Source organism: Bombyx mori, chromosome 20, assembly GCF_030269925.1.
Source record: "Bombyx mori chromosome 20, ASM3026992v2".
NCBI lineage: Eukaryota > Metazoa > Arthropoda > Insecta > Lepidoptera > Bombycidae > Bombyx > Bombyx mori.
In genome coordinates this window covers 1,594,115-1,607,711 of record NC_085126.1, presented here as the reverse complement: position 1 = coordinate 1,607,711, position 13,597 = coordinate 1,594,115, and the positions used below count along the sequence as shown (strand labels likewise).

General features: G+C 40.8%; 1 long non-coding RNA gene across 1 annotated transcript in view; it reads right to left on the bottom strand.

Moving 5' to 3' along the window:
• Positions 1–13,597, bottom strand: part of LOC134200721 (uncharacterized) — a 111,440-nt gene that overhangs the window by 64,373 nt on the left and 33,470 nt on the right. The gene's annotated exons all lie outside the window — the stretch shown is intronic.

Below are 13,597 nucleotides of genomic sequence, written 5' to 3'. Positions count from 1 at the left end.
TTGGGTCCGGTTAATTAATGGCCGCCAGATATTCGACGTTGACTGTTTTACGGTGGAAAGGTTTTTTTTTTTCTTTTTTCTATCTATACTGATAGCCTTGAGAGGCTATTTTAGATTCACCCTAACCTCAGGGGGCTCAAACCGGAGTGTTGCTAACACTGGCCCTAGCAAGAGCCGTGCTTCGCAGAATCTACCACCGGATCGGAAACGCGACCTACTGAGAAGATCCGGCGAGAAACTCAGTGGGCTGTGTCTGTGGGTTAATTCGCTAGTCGAGCCCTTCGTCGCAAGCGACGGGTTCGACGAGGACGGTGACTGGTGCTTGTGGTACCTAAAAGCACCGTGAGTGGATCGGGAGGATGACGTGTTTTGGGCGACATCGACCCTTTACCATTCGGTCTACCGGGTCGGGTATGTAATCCCCAGCGGCCACAACAATGTTCTCAGGTTCTCATGTCGTGTCGCCTTCTCAAAGTGGCGCAATGATGCCGACTGTAGATACTTACTGACTGAGTGAAGCTCCAGGTCATCATGGAGATCCACGTTCCTTAGGAACCATGTGGAAAGATCGAAACTCCAACTCAACCCTCCCCTTTTCTATTTAATTTAAAACCAGAGGCTGGCCTCACGTATTAGAAGAAGACCTTGGGATAAATGTATTTAATTCAATTATACGCGATTTAATAAGTTTTCATCTTAAATCTAACAATGGAACCATAAAAATTACCGTATCACAATCTCATTTAGATATCCGGTGATTTTAGTACGATTTTTTTTTCCCACAAAAAAGTGCAATTACATTTTGAAAACTTCCTATTTAGGATACCACGGTTTTTATTACTGATGTGTTAAACTTTATTTCTTAGATCGTAAGGTTTAGAATTTCATATATTATTTTCCAGTTTTAATGTTGTATTTCACAGTATCGATGACAATAACGCGTTTATAATTACGGAATTAGCATAACAAAATGGTTTTTTTTTATATCCAACGTTAAGCTGCAAGGGGCTTGTAATTTTAATTGCGATCAGATTAATTAGTTACTTTAAATTGTGTTTTAATAATACACAAAATGGCGTCTCAAGTTATATTCTTTTAATGTGTGAAAACATTTCAAAGTCGAAAAAGTGCTTCTATCGTTCTAATTTCGAAAAGAAAATATTTATTAACACTTTGACTGACATGTAGGTCACCGGTGCCCTAGGCGGCGCACTGAAGTAATTGTGTATGTAGATTTCTCTTACTAACGTGTCTATATTGCCTACCTTTGTTAACTTCTTTTGAATATTTTTTATTGCCCTTGTATGCAGACGAGCATATGGCCCACCTGATGGTAAGTGGTTACCATCACCCATGGACTTTAGCAATTCCAGGGGCAGAGCCAAGCCGCTGCCTACCGCATGTATGTTTTAGTCTTTTAGGTCTATTAGAAATAGATTCATTCTCAGTATCTTCGGATAAGTCTTTTCCAGAGTCTTCTAGATAGTCTAAGTAAGCGTAGCGCCTTAATAACAGAAATCGACATAATTACTTCAGTGCGCCGCGGAGGGCACCGGTGACCTACATGGCAGACAAGGAGTTAAACGGTAAAAGAGAGATTTACTTGTCGAAAAGGTTTTTGTAGAAGATTTCATGATTATTATTTTTTTATTTTTTTATTGCTTAGATGGGTGGACGAGCTCACAGCCCACCTGGTGTTAAGTGGTTACTGGAGCCCATAGACATCCACAGCGTAAATGCGCCACCCACCTTGAGATACAAGTTCTAAGGTCTCAAGTATAGTTATAACGGCTGCCCCACCCTTCAAACCGAAACGCATTACTGCTTCACGGCAGAAATAGGCAGGGTGGTGGTGGTACCCACCCGCGCGGACTTACAAGAGGTCCCACCACCAGTAATTACGCAAATTATAATTTTGCGGGTTTCATTTTTATTACACGATGTTATTCCTTCACCGTAGAAGTCAATCGTGAACATTTGTTGAGTACGTATTTCATTAGAAAAGTTGGTACCCGCCTGCGGGATTCGAACACCGGTGCATCGCTACGTACGGATGCACCGGACGTCTTATCCTTTAGGCCACGACGACCACAAAACATTAACAGTTGAGTTGAGCTTTTTACTGGTGGTAGGACCACTTGAGAGTCCGCGTGGGTAGGTACCACCACTCTGCCTATCTCTGCCGTGAAGCAGTAATGCGTTTCGGTTTGAAGGGTAGGGCAGCCGTTGTAACCTTAGAACTTATAACTCAAGGCGGCTGGCGCATTTACGTTGTAGATGTCTATAGGCTCCAGTAACCACTTACCACCAGGTGAGCTGTGAGCTCGTCCACCCATCTAAGCAATAAAAAAAAAAAGTTGCGAATTTCAACTTGAACTCACCATAATGTTGATTATAATTGATTGTACTTACTATATGCATGCCTTGTGATGGTACGATAAGACTTGAGTCGTTTAGTAGCAGACGCCCTTAACAACTGCTTTAGTTAGTGGCGAAAAACGATGAAGCTATTGTGAAATATCTGACGTTTACCCTCCCTGAGCTCTGCGCCAGAATAATACCTAGGGTAATTATTGTTCTCACTCATGCTCAGCAGAGGGTTGATTGGCCGTCTAAAACCCAGGTTTTAAGGCAAGTTTGCCACTAAATTTCACACAGGTAAGCAGCGTTAACCTTTTTTTTTAACGCTGGGGAATTAATTTACGGAGACCCTGTCGAAGGGCTAACGGACCGGGCTATGTCGGACTCCGGCGCCTCCTGAGAGGAAGAAGGGGCGTAGAGAAGGACCGAGGTCCTCCACCTCCGCAATTTCTCACAGCAGACTACGCCTTAATAAAGGCACGTGCTCTGCAGAACCGACTACCGCCTAAACCCCATCGAGCTCCACCACACTGACTACACGAAACCTACGGTAGCGCAGTGCGCGCTGAAAAAGCAGCGTCAACCTGCCTGTTTTTGCTACAAACGACATGATGTCTAGGATAATCATTGTACCAATTCAATTATGAAATCAAACTTCAGACCGCATTTCACATCCACGAGTGGTCATTTAATATCAAGTGCACTCTCTAAATTTGGTGGTGTAGTAAAACTGTTGATGTCCATTAGCGACTCTCAGCGTCAGTGGATCGTGTGTTTGTCTTCGAGGCAACAAAATCCGAAACGTCAATTAATTAAAATAAAAAAATAAAAAGTAAATTATTAATTTGGTTAAATATGTGATTTCGCGAGCCCGCCATGTATTAGTTGCTGATTCACGATCACGCTCACTTTTTCTCTTCGATAAAGCGGCACGACACGAGAGCCCTCTCATCGTGGCTGCCGGTAACTACATTCCCGATCCTGTGGACAGAATGGAAAGCAGTCGACGTCGCCCCAAACACGTCATTTCGGATCCTCCCGATCCACTAACGGTGCTTTTAGGTACCTCAAGCACTGGTCATCGTTCTCGTCAAACCCGTCGCTTGCGACGAAGGGCTCGGCGAGTAAATTAACCCTCAAACACAACCCACTGAGTTTCTCGCCGGATCTTCTCAGTGGGTCCCGTTTCCGATCCGGTGGTAGATTCTGCGAAGCACGGCTCTTGCTAGGGTTCGTGCTAGCAACGTCGTCAGGTTCCAGCCCCGTGAGCTCACCTACTAGTTAATTCCCCAAGGCTCTCAGCTTAGGTAGGACAAAAAAAAGGTCACTTTTAAATGCGCGCCTTGCAAATTTTTTTTAAGCCAGCAATAAATTTCCAATTCAGGGGAAGCCCCTCGAATCGTAGACGTTGCTCAACCCACCAAGTAGTCCAACACAATTAATGAACCTCAAAATTAATAAAAAAACACTTAAATGTGACACTTAAGATGTCACGAGGTCGCGACCTAAACTGACCTCGCTTTTCAATTTGCGTGTTTTTGTACACACGCCTCTCTAACGACTGCGTAACTCCTCAATACGATTGTACTTGTGAACACTGTTGACTTATTAGAACGTGTGTTACGATATACCGGTAGTTTATTTGCTGTCTTCGTTACGATTTTCACTGGTACATTAAAATTGTCGTGGTTCCCAACCGCCCGTCCGACTGATTAGTGTCTGCGGAAGTACATCGTCCGCATTAAGCTCCGCATACCATTTTTTAACAAGTCTTTGAAGTCGTCGTGGCCTAAAGGATAGGACGTCCGGTGCATTCGTATATAGCGATGCAACCGCGTTCGAATCCCACTGGCGGGTACCAATTTCTCTAATGAAATACATACTTAACGAATGTTCACGATTGACTTCCACGGTGAAGGAATAACATCGTGTAATAAAAATCAAACCCGCAAAATTATAGTTTGCTTAATTACTGGTGGTAGGGCGTCTTGTGAGTCCGCACGGGTAGGTACCACCACCTTGGCTATTTCTGCCATGAAGCAGTAATGCGTTTCGGTTTGAAGGGTGGGGCAGCCGCAGTACTGTTAAAACTGAGACCTTACAACTCGTATCTCAAGGCGGGTAGCGGCATTTAAGTTATACATATACAACGTAAATGTGCCACCCACCTTGAGATATAAGTTCTAAGGTCTCAGTATAGTTACAACGGCTACCCCACCCTTCAAGCCGAAACGCATTACTGCTTCACGGCAGAAATAGGTAGGGTGGTGGTACCTACCCGCGCAAACTCACAAGTGGTCCTACCACCAGTAAAGATTCTTCTTGCGACACATTCTCGTGACTAATCTTTGTAAATAAGTCTCAATTGTTATGGCTTGTCTGTGCTGTGGTATTACTAAAGTCGATTAGATGTCATGTGGTCAGCCTTAATCCTCATATGTCGAAGTCATTCGAAGGTAAATGAATAATAGTAAAAACTTTACAAAAAATAAAACCCGACTGAAACAAAATAAAATGAGAATAACAACAATGCTTAATAGGAAGTTAATTAAAAAATATTATTAATAAAGATAACTCAAAAACTGCTCTACATGTCTATAGGCAATTTAAATTTAAGCACACGAGAAGCATACGCAAAAAATCATCAAAATTGGTTCAAATACAGTGTTTTTTTAAATCTAATTTGATAACCTCCTTTTTTGAAGTTTGTTAAAAACAGCTTATTTTCCTTTGACAGTCTTCCAAAATCTTACCGCGGTAATGATGTTCAATGGCACATAAAATCTCATAATTTCCTATTAGCTATTTATTTTATTGTTGTGTACGTGAAACTTCGATCTTATGTATCAAGGTGAATGGTGGTATGCATGTTGAAATACCATCATCTGCCCACAATAATCTGTGTAGACCTTGCCTAAAACGCGACATTCAGTGTTCGGTTCTTCAACTATTGAAATGATAAAAAAAAACCCATTGACAGATTATTTTATGAAACATCATGCTTTGCGATTTATGGTTAACTGTGATTTAAATAACAATTCACAAAAATATTGATGAAAAAGCATTTATAATATATTTACACCAAATATGTTTCATTATGATTAGTTTAATTTTTTTCTTTGTAATGGCAACCGATTTTCTATATATATATATATTATAAATCATTAGTCGGTAGATAGTGGGTAGTGTGTAAATATAATGTGAACGAAATAAAAAACAATGACTTAATCGTCCGAGACCACGGGATCTGTAAAGTACCGGACAGATCAAAGTGCAAAAGCATCAACAATGCATTTAACTAGGGTTATAACCTTTTGGTCTTGGTAAATTAGGGGTCTAGCCAAAGTAATATCTACTAGTTTTAACGCTTATGACCAATGACAGACAAATGTATGGGCAGTTTTGGATTTACACTAGCGGCTAATGCTAGGGCGATACTTTCGAGGCATGTGCAAATGTTTTTTAAAGTTATTCGTAAAGGTTTGGAATGGCGATTGATTGTATTGGAAATGTTAGGAAACAAGTCCACAATTGGGATGGTGGCGCATAAAATAAATCTACACCACTGTTGCATTGTAATTATTCTTTACCAAAACCTTCTCTGTTAATGTAATTGAAAATTAACTGATATATTTTTTACGCCTTGCTCATTCAACTTTCTTCGCCATCTTGCTTTTCTCTGTCATTATTTTCTCAATTCTTTTACCGTTTTCTCTCACTCGCATCTTAACGCTTCGTTCCACACTTTTTTTATACGTTTTCTTCTTAACAGTTCTACCTGTAGGTAGGCAGCGGCTTGGTCGCGGTAGGCAGCGGCTTGGTTCTGCCCCTGGCATTGCTGAAGTCCATGGGCGACGGTAACCACTCGCCATCAGATGGGCCGTATGCTCGTCTGCCTAAAAGGGCAATAAAAAAATAAAAACTTCCGAGGTGTCAAGGGACACCCGGATGGAACGAAGTTCCTTTCGATTAATTAGTGAAGGAATTGTATTTTTTTTTTAAGTTATAATAATAAATTACGGCATTATGAAGAAGAAAAAAACAATACTATGAACTAAATTACTATTGTTGAAACGCTATCTCGAGAAACTGTACTCATTACGCGGACCAATCGGATACGAGCAATGTCACGCGATAAGCGCCTACACGTTGATTGGTCAGAATGACGGATCTAAAAAGTGTCGTGACAACTTTTCGTAAGAATTTTTTCCGTCTAGCCCCCTTTCACAACGCGCGATAAGGAACTTCGTTCCAAAAAACCTAAGAAAAATAATTAAATTCCAGATTTAATTTTTGTTTTTGTACATTAAATGTTGTTCTTTAATTAATTCTCAGGATCTTCACTCAATTTGTGTAGAACACGCTTAAGTGAGTAATGGGCAGCGTTTTTCTCGGTATCCCAAGTTAAGCCTTGTGTATAAGGTTTTTTATTGGTTTATCAATTCCGAATATTTGTTACGCTTTTTATAAGAATAAATGCTAGTAGAATTGCTCTTTGTCTAGGACCCTGGTTGGGTCTAAGCCTAAAAGAAGGCAACCTCATTCTTTGTTGACTTTCGTAGTCACATTCCAGTAACATACTGGTAATTATCAATTATTGCACAATTCAAAACTAGTATCATTTCACTTTCTCCAAGCAAACGAACCGTGTATCCGAATTTGAGTGGCAACTGGTTTCCTGAGGCTTATCCAATTGTTTAATATTTGTTAATTTCAATGGTTCAAATTTTGGTCACGATCCATTAAAGTATCTAAGATGTGTTTAAGTATCAGGACAAAAAGTTGCTGGTAAAAAGGTTTTAACGGTTGGCTCTCCCCCAGGCATTGCTGAAGTCCATGGGCGACGGTAACCACACACCATCAGGTGGGCCGTATGCTCGTCTGCATACACGGGCATTAAAAAAAGGTGATATTTCGGCTAAGGTCATCCTAAAGAGACAAGGTACGCAGAACCTTCTATTTTGTGTCCTAGTTAAAAATCGCAGCCACTATACCCCCGCGCTCGAGTGGGAGTATGTCCCCTTCAATCTGGCTGAGCGGGTGCCAGATTAGGATGTGCCAAATCGGAACGCCCTATTTTAAGTGGAAGTCGTCGTGGCCTAAAGGTTAAGACGTCCGGTGCATTCGTGTTGAGCGATGCACCGATGTTCGAATTCCAAGCGGGTACCAATTTGTTTAATGAAATATGTACTCAACAAATGTTCATGATTGACTTCCACGGTGATGAAATAACATCGTGTAATAAAAATCAAACCCGCAAAATTGTAATTTGCAGTGGTAGGACCTCTTGTGAGTCCGCGCAGTTAGGTACCACCACCCTGCCTATATCTGCCGTGAAGCAGTAATGCGTTTCGGTTTGAAGAGTGGGGCAGCCGTTGTAACTATACTTGAGACCTTAGAACTTATATCTCAAGGTGGGTGGCGCATTTACGTTGTAGATGTCTATGGGCTCCAGTAACCAGTTAACACCAGGTGGGCTGCTCAATATTATTGCTGCATAGTTCAGTTCACAAAACCCTCGTACCTACCAGTAGACCAATCGCAAACGATCTTCAGCTCTTTTACATTCGTTTACAGACACTTTCATAACGCATTTCCAATCCAATTGTTGATAAACAACATGACGCTCTCTCTAGACTCGAAGCTTTTGTATTTAAATGCACCTAGTCTATTTAGATCGGTCTTGTTCGAGTCGTACAAAGATGTCGGGGGTTCAATATGATGAAATTGCAAGGCTATTGTCTGCTAAAACATTGTGAGCGCATTGTTAAGATAATGCGCATGTTATGTCGTTCAGAAAGTTATGTTTTGTTGATAAATGTGTGTATAATGCGATAACAGAGCGAATAATGTTACATTTACTTCTAAAGGATATATATTTTGTAGTAGATGGGCACAGTACCTAATGCTTATCTATAACAAAGGGCTCAGAGAGTAAATTAACCCATAGATACAGCCCACTGAGTTTCTCGCCGGATCTTCTCAGTGGGCCGCGTTTCCGATCCGATGGATTCTGCGAAGCACTGCTCTTGCTAGAGCCAGTGTTGAGCCCTGAGAGCTCAGCTATACGCTAGGCTGATATAGCCTCTCAAGGCTATAAGCAAATGTAGGAAAAAAAAACTGCTATACTGCGACTATACTGCAGCTATACTGCAACTATGCTGCAGCTATACTGCAACTATACTGCAACTATACTGCAACTATACTGCAACTATACTGCAACTATTCTGCAACTATACTGCAACTATTCTGCAACTATACTGCAACTATGCTGCAGCTATACTGCAACTATACTGCAACTATACTGCAACTATACTGCAACTATACTGCAACTATACTGCAACTATACTGCAACTATTCTGCAACTATACTGCAACTATTCTGCAACTATACTGCAACTATGCTGCAGCTATACTGCAACTATACTGCAACTATACTGCAACTATACTGCAGCTATACTGCAACCATACTGCAACTATACTGCAACTATACTACAACTATGCTGCAACTATACTGCAACTATTCCGCAACTGTTCCGCAACTATTCTGCAACTATTCCGCAACTATTCTGCAACTATTCTGCAACTATAGTGCAACTATACTACAACTATACTGCAGCTATACTGCAACTATTCTGCAACTATACTGCAAGTATAGTGAACGATAAAAGTTTCTGACAAGCGTCAGTTAGACAGCAGCAAACATCCAGTTAGAGCATAGACCCTTATACATAGATTCAGTGAGTTAGAGGCCTTTCTCAAATCTTTTCCGCGTATCTCTTCGAACATATTTGACACAGCGCTTAATGATGTCTTGCATTGTCCATAATTGCATAAATAACTTAACAAAGGATTCTTTTTTTTTTTTTTTTTTTTGTAACGAAACTTATTTTATGAGTTATGAGCATTAACTAATAGTTTTAGTGAAGCCTGAACGTACTAATTTCCTAATTATTGTAGGCACTACGTACTGTCGGCGTCAAAATTGCTAAATTATAATATCTCTCTTTTTTTTTTAAGTTAAAGCCGAAAACATTTGTTTTATAGCCTCTTTTCTTCAAGACACCTTTTAGGTTTCATCTGAAGTTATCAGGAAGATAAATTTAAAGGATTAATAATTATAGCACGACCATTATAGATGATGGCATTGGCTGTTTAACATAAAGATTGATGTATAAAGAGTCTGTCTTAAATTTTTAATATTATCCATTGATTACATTATTGATTCGCTACAACAGCTCGGCTATTTTCTCACGTCACCGTCTTCACCGATTCAACGAGCGATCTAACCCATAGACACAGCCCAATGAGTTTCTCGTTAGATCTTCTCAGTGGGTTGCAATTCCGATCTGGTGGTAGATTCAGCGAAGCACTCCTTACACAAGGGCTAGTGTTAGGATATCCTTTAAGGTTGAGACCGGTTACCGTTCTCGTCAAACCCGTCGCTTGGGCTCGACGAGTAAATTAACCCTCAGACACAGCCCACTGAGTTTCTCGCCGGATCTTCTCAGTGGGTCGCGTTTCCGATCCGGTGGTAGATTCTGCGAAGCACGGCTCTTGCTAGGGTTCGTGTTAGCAACGTCGTCAGGTTTGAGCCCCGTGAGCTCACCTACTAGTTAAGGTTACGCTGGAATAGCCTCTCAAGGCTATCAGCGAATAGGTAAAGAAAAAAGAACTCTTTATCGTTTATTAATAAATTTGATTCGATAAAAAAAAAGAGCACAAAATAGGATATTCTTCATATTTAGAGTTTACAATTCGGCACGATTCACAACCTAGTTCCCTCGTCAATTATAATCAAGTCAATAATAAATAGCAGGATACAGAGTACAGTCTGCTTGTCAATTTTATTTCATTGTACCCTACCTTACCTACCTTACCTACCTCACTCATACGATTACTCATGATCCGAATAGGGCAATTATATATAAATGGGCTAGTAACGCATCGATTTGCCGTCTCTTTCCCGAAAAGCTAATTTTGGTATTTATTTTTGCATATCGCATGATAAATACATTAAGATCTAACGTCGTGTGCTTTCTGTCTAACAAGAAATAAAAATGCTTATTAGTTTTACGATTTCCCATGTATGGGAAAATAACAATTAGGCTTACACGCGGGTTTTTTTGGCACCTATTACCTACCGATTGTACCAGTATACCCTATTTTTTATTGCTTAGATGAGTGGACGAGCTGACAGCCCACTTGGTGTTAAGTAGTTACCTGATTTCTTTCATCCGGCGACAACGTATAAACCTAGTTTTGTACTACACTACTAATTCAGAAATCTATTTTAACATATTTTATTATAACAGCAAATAAAAATTAGCATTGAATAAAAAAACAAGATTTTTTACAAAACGCATTTACTAATTTTGACTTGTTTTATTTTTGTTAATGCATTGAAATCTGATTGTTGCATCATGTGCAAGATACACGGGCGATTCGATAAAATCGATTATTTAATAAATAAAACCGTCCAACAGCCATATTTATTTGTATATTATTTGGTTGTCTTTTAATTGGGTAAACTGAGATTCTGTAATAAAGAAATAACTGGGAACAAATCATGCATGGTCATCCGGGTCCAATTTAGGGTTCCCTGTGTTATGGGTACAAAAGACTGGCGAATATTCTTATATACATTTAAATGTGTATATAGGCCTCTCAAGGCTATCAGCGTAGGTAGGAAAAAAAACATGAAGTTCATTTTTTTTTATTGCCCTTGGAGGCAGACGAGCATACGGCCCACCTGATGGTGAGTGGTTACCGTCGCCCATGGACTTCAGCAATGCCAGGGGCAGAGCCAAGCCGCTGCCTACCGCTTAATACTCTCCACAAGCCTCGTTTGAAGAAGGACATGTCATAGCGCTCGGGAAACACCGTGGAGGGGAGCTCATTCCATAGCCGGATGGTACGTGGCAAAAAGACCTCTGGAAACGCACTGTGGATGACCGCAGTGGCTCCAGGTAGTATGGATGAACTCTACTCCGGTGGCGGGCGGTGCGATGGTAATAACGAGATGCTGGTATCATCTCGAACAATTCCTCAGAGCACTCCCCATGGAACATACGGTACAAAATACAGAGGGAACCGAAGTCCCTCCGCAGACCCAGAGGTTCCAACCGATCCGTGAGAATTAAAATATTTTGCACTAGATCTTAAGTAAACTGCAGGCTCTATTCAATAATAAATTACTTTTATAGCTGGGTTGTGTTTTTCCTGTCGTCAGTACTGGCTTCTTAAAGCAGAGGTCAAGTCACGGGTGCATCCGCCCTCGACCCAGTCTGTTACCGACCGTATTGCCCAACGACCACAATTCACACAGTGCATCAAAAGTAGACGGTCAAGTCTGAATTGAAATGTAAAATAGGTTTTTTTTATTGCCTTTGCTGAGAGACAAGTTTACGGGCCACCTGGTGGTGAGTGGTTACTGTCGCTCATGGACGTCAGCAATGCCAGGAGCAGAGCCAAGCCGCTGTCTACCATTGAGTACTCTCGGCAAGCTTCATTTGAACCTACTTTTTACCCGTCCAGTTGTAACCATCTGAATTTCACAACGTCTGATAATATAATTCATTTGTTAAACCCGCCTCTTCATAGTTTTATGATTCGGTTTAAACCAAGGATTAATCAGCCATCCTCCGTTCGACGGCGGCATGTCACAGCGAAGAAAGAAAAGTTATCTCTTTCTCTCTTTATCTTTAGAAACCTGCAGCACATTTTTAGAAAACGCTATCCAATATTTTGCATAAAGTAGAGCATCATCTGGTACATACCAAAGCTTAAGACACATGTACCCAATTTCGCAGCAAGGACACAGCGCTGCACGTCCCATCAGGGAAAACTGCGGACGTGTGTGGTCTATTGTACCTTCGTGGCAAATACAGCCATGGTAATCTAGTCGGCTCATCTTTGATTCGGTGCAGGTACTATCCATCAAGGAAGATAAGGCGTCCACGGATCTATCCGTAGAAAATTCGCGACCAAATACATATATTATGTTTGGAACCGGACTAAAAAATCTCGAATGAATACTTAAAAAGAAAAAAGTATAAATATTACACGTCATTGAACACCCTAAGACAGAATTATCTCCTGTGTTATGGAAGTATTGGAAACACAAAAGAAAAAAAAGAAATGGAAGCACCCAAACCGAAAACACCAATTATCCTTAACGGATTTCCAACCTTGAAACAGCACCGAGGATGTGGATATTCAAGCATTACCAGACTGAAGAAGCAGCTAAAAATAAATTCAATTTGTAACTATGATGAACACGTGTTTGTGCTTAAATCGCTCGCAAACCCTCAATTGAACTTCTGAACCTCTTTGAACTGTGTACATATGGTGACATTTATCTAAACGCCCTTAGTAAGAGCTTGAAGAGAGACAGAAATTTATAAAATTCTTACGTAAATTAATTGATTGTTCTTTGTCGTTTACGAAATGTTTTACAAATAATTGTATTTATACACGTTATTAATTTTTACGTGTTTGGTTTGGCTAATTAAATGGAATTTTGCAATCAATAACGGTATGGAAATATGTTAAAGATTAATAAGCCACAGTGATCCTTGCGAGCTAAAATGATTTTCATATTTAACAAACAGTCATACTACTATATAGACACTGCTGATGGAAGATTTCTTCGCATAACGAACAGCGCTCGGGCCATCCGATGATAAGTGTGACAGGAGCCCATCGACATTACCATGTAAATCTGGCTACTCTGTTGGAGACACCGGTCGAAGTTTCAATTGTCATACAGCGTCTCTCTACTTTTTTTATTACTTAGATGGGTGGACGAGCTCACAGCCCACCTGTTACCAGGTGTTAAGTGATTACTGGAGCCCATAGACATCTACAACGTAAATGCGCCGCACACCTTGAGATATATGTTTTAAGGTCTCCGTACAGTTAGTTACAACGGCTGCCCCACCCTTCAAACCTACCCGTGCGGACACAAGAGATCCTACCACCCGTAAAAACTACTTTTCGGCCCATCTGATGGTGAACGGTTATCGTCGCTTATGGACGTCGGCTACGCTAGGCGTACAACCAAGGCGCTGCTTACCAATGGGTATCCGCCGTAAGCCTCGTTTGAGGAAAGACAATTCACAGTGACCAGCTAACCCTGGTGAGTTCGTAACATAACCCGATCGTGGCAAGAGCAATCTCTGGAAACATTTTTATTTATTTACTAGCTGACCCGGCAGACATCGTAGTGCCTCAAT